Below are 3,099 nucleotides of genomic sequence, written 5' to 3' on the forward strand. Positions count from 1 at the left end.
TTACTGGCAGGAGTAGCAAGAATCTAACTAATGTTTGGTTCACCAGTATACTTTATCTTATATCCGTCATATTATCGCGGTATCAACTGAGTTTATCGCCTATGCGCACTCCGAGTGTACTGCGTACTTAAAACATTGTCTGACGACGCAGCGCTAGTGATATTTGTTCTCTTCCCCATTCAAATCTTAGCAAAATAAGGACCTTATTTAGCATCGATCTCGAATCCAACGAGTGCAACCGAACGAAAGAAGGCTAGAGAAAGAAAATTTAGAGTAGAATGGCAAGGCAAGTAGGACAGCTCGACTAAGGGTCCCTGGATGCATTGTTGCACTCCTGACCTAAAATCATAGATAGAGAGGTAGACTTCTATCTTACTCAATTTATCAGCGGACATGGCTGGCATGGAACGCGGCTGAAGACATCATAGCATCTACAATGAAAAAATTAAGGATACTGGAAAGATCAAGACGGAGCAACGGCGACTAAACGCCATTCCCCCCCCACGAAGTACAGGACCCAGGCTGATTACAACTTAATGCTAATATCGCATGGTTCGAATCTATATAAGATCAACTATGGTAGCTGCTGTTGTCTTTAACGCGTGGGACTTGAAGTAACTACAAGTCAAATACCAAAGGCAGGGCTTATCTAAAAGGACTTCCATCCGTAGACGTAACACTCCTGGTTGGCTGGAAACAAACTTTCTAGGTTGGGACTCAATAATAGATAATGTAGTGGTTTCTGAGTGGTTTCTGTGACTATCAGAGGTAACCATAAACATGAGAAATCATCTCATGGCCTGCATTTAAAGAGACTGCACATTGGCTCTATGAGAAGAAAGATCTCAACTATAGTATACTTCGCACGCTGTAAGTTTTTTAGCCATGTCTCGACCATCGTGTTTCATATACTGCGGTGATATTAGCTTAATATTTGCTATTACATCCAGCAGCTGGATAGGGGCACCTACTCTATATGGTGTCCAGATTTTCCAGATACATATCCGTAAATAATAATCCTTGGGTTTGTTGTGGGTATTTGCCAACGTTTAGCGGAGTAATCAAACGGGAATCTTCACGTCTATTAACTGGATAGAGTTTTTACGTAGCAGGTATCAATCCCAGCGCACAACTTACTGAGGGGATTGATGCCTAAAGTGGACAATGCCGAGCAAAGGCGGGAAGACTTTTGAGAGAACTATTATACACAAGGTCTCTGACAGTGTTCGGGTGAACAACCGAAGAAGATGAAATGACTAATCGGACGGGCTTTACAAAGATGTGGAAATAAATAGCTAAAGGCAAAATAGATTCCGCAGTTTCGATGGATTGGACATGGCGTCCGCATAGATGAAGATGATGCCTTGAAATTCTTTGACCTGGCAACGTATGGGTGGACAACAGAGCAAGGGCGTGAACTGACACAATGGAAGGACTAGGTTAGGTTAGGATGACGTGTGGGGAATATTCAATAATTTCACTCGCAGACAGAATTTTCCATTGTGAGTGCCCTCTTTAAGCGAGTGTCAGGAGGAGACACATACCTATAATCGAAAGATTAGCTTCAAGTCATAATTCTACTGAACCAATGACTGTCTCCAATGAAGCCCAGGAGATCCATTGGGGCTACCTATCCTCGCCCAGACTGTTGAAGAAGCGTGAACCCAAGGGCTTGAGGAGGTCAATTGGCTCTTTCTCGTCCTTGTCATGGCAGCCTCTGCAGAGAGTTCTTAACGATGCCGGTAAGGACCCTTGCTGTAGATATTCTTCAGCAACGATGAAAGGCTTATCGGTCTGAAGTCCTTTGGCTGTTTGTGATTTAGCAGCCATGCTTTCGGGATGAATATAACCTTCACCTACCTCCATGCTTCCGGTACATATCCACTTTCTAAGCATCTTGCAAAAATGCTTGTCCTCGTTCACAATATCTGAAACCTTTTTATATGGGAAGTCGAGGCCGATTTTTCACTTGATTACTAACAATTTTGTCCGTGCTGCCTGGAAAGTATATTTATTATTCAAGGGTTTCTTAGCTAGAGAGCGTCAAAGAGACGTCTAGCCTAAAGGCGTTGCCCAGAGCCGCGTTCGATCTGGTCAATTCCTTGCGGGCCTCCACGCCTCATTTATGATCTCCAGCGTTCCGCAAGCACTTTTACCAAGACTCTCCCTTTGCAGCCCTAACACTACACTTGTATTTGTTAAACCTGGTTCTATATTTTTTCCAATCTTCCTCACGTCGGCTACGGTTAGCCATGTTGAAGAGCTTCCATGCCGTCGATTTAAGTTGACTCAGTTCTTCATTCCACCATATCGGATTGGGCTTTGATCGTGGCCGAAATATATCTATCATAACTCTGCGCCAAACATTTGGCCAGTACTGCATTTACACGATTTGGTTTTCAGCGAGGTTAAAGTGTTGGACGCTAATTCTAATGAACTTTTCCAATCCGCTCTTTTCAGATTCCTTAAAGGTCGAAATACTGCTACCTACCGAAAACGAACAAGTGGTCGATGCTCTTAACGTATTCATCCTGGCTGTAGCTGAATCAGTGACCAGTGTAATATCAATAAATCCTTCCCTAATCTTATTACGGAACGTTAGCTTATTACCCTTGCCACATATGACAAGGTTAGTCGAAGGAAAAAATCAAAAATAGACTCGACCCTGGTATTAGTGTCGGAGCTGCCTGAAAACTCATGATGTCCATTTGCGTCACAACCTATTACCAATTCCAGGACTAAGGAAGAAGGACTTCTACAATTTGAGCAATTTGAGTGTCCAACTGGCGGGACTTTGCAAAAGGGAGAGGTAGTTGGGTAAGGTTTGGGTCTTAGCCCTAACCGAGAAATGGCTAAAGCGCCCAATACGGAGACGTAGTCTTTAAAAACCTTTTGCCAACAGAAACTTATTGTTTCAATAAAAAAATTTTAGAGCTATGTATGAGTTTAATGTTGTATAGCTTAATAATAATATGCACATTCCACTTGTCTTGAGACAGCACAAGTACATATGTACATACACTCGTATATGGATACATACGTATGTAAATAAATATGTACATTGACTCACTACCAAAATAAGCAGCTTTCGAATTAAAC

The sequence above is a fragment of the Rhagoletis pomonella genome, unplaced genomic scaffold, assembly GCF_013731165.1.
Source record: "Rhagoletis pomonella isolate Grant_MI unplaced genomic scaffold, Rhpom_1.0 Rhpom_scaffold_00004, whole genome shotgun sequence".
Classification (NCBI taxonomy): domain Eukaryota; kingdom Metazoa; phylum Arthropoda; class Insecta; order Diptera; family Tephritidae; genus Rhagoletis; species Rhagoletis pomonella.